The sequence below is a fragment of the Malurus melanocephalus genome, unplaced genomic scaffold (genome assembly GCF_030028575.1).
Source record: "Malurus melanocephalus ecotype Western Australia unplaced genomic scaffold, MMel_1.1 scaffold_103, whole genome shotgun sequence".
Taxonomy (NCBI): Eukaryota; Metazoa; Chordata; class Aves; order Passeriformes; family Maluridae; genus Malurus; species Malurus melanocephalus.
The window spans coordinates 829,127-830,270 of record NW_026623335.1 but is presented as its reverse complement, the minus strand read 5'-3'; positions in this window follow the sequence as shown (position 1 = coordinate 830,270).

Sequence of the window (1,144 nt, the reverse complement as noted above, 5' to 3'; positions counted from 1 at the left end):
AGTCGCCATTTAATCAAAATTTATAGCTCAGAACATTATTCCTCTGCTAAGTTTAGAGARCCACTGCAGTCTATTACCACTTCASCAGAGGCTGAAGGAAAAAATTTTGCATGACTTAGGATTTCAGGATATTTTCATAGACATTAATCCCACRCACTGATTCCAAGCTGAAAATTGGGAGTTTAAATGTCTTCTGCCCTTTCTAGTTTCCTGGAGTTCTTTTGAGGAAGARGCTGATTTCTGTGCCCTGTTCTAAGAAAATCATTTGTTTCAAGAGTTGAGATTTCCTTACAGCGAATAATTTCAGGTAACAGCTCTCACTGATAAATCATAATAAATGTATCCGTGCTAATTTTGATAATAGCGGTTTTGGGTTTTTTCCTTTTCAAATTTCATTTCAGTTAGAGTACAGGGTCTTCTGACCACCAAAGTAATGATAAAATAATAAAAAAAAAAGGCTTATCTACCAAATCCTTCCTCTCTATACGTTCATTAAGAGAATTTTCACCTTCTTTGTATTGCACAGAAGGAAAGAAGTTATGGAGCGTATTACCTGTTATCCAAGTTGAAGACAGTGCTGAAAAATGTATTGAGAATACCTTCTTCTCAAGAATGCCTTATTTTAAAACAAGTGAATGTTGAATGATAAATTAAGCTAAAAGTATCAAYATTAGGACTTAAATGCTCTTATCCACATTGTCCTAATATTCACTTTGCAATTATTTTCTTTTCGTATAAGCAAATACTTTCCTGTATGAAAGCTTCAGAAGTTACCTGAAATGTGTCTGTATCTTACACCCCTCTGCTCTAAAAAGCTATCTTCTTTTGTGTTGACAGTTTTTGCTGTGGTTGTGGAAGTGATAATGTCAGTAGAAGAGTTCCTTTTACCTCTCTTAATCATGTCTSCATTATGGACATTCTTTCATAGAACATGGCTGTTTTGACAAGCAAAGAGCTCTCCTGGTGTAGTTACACCCTTACACATTGCACCAGAGGTATATCTACCCCCAAAACAATTTACAACAGAAAATTGTCCTTTTGCCAGCCTGGCTTATCTTATCATTGTSTGAATGACACAAGCTACACTGGTGAAAGTATGGTTCTGACTGCGTAACTCTGAACATTCACTGCTTTTGGTAGCACA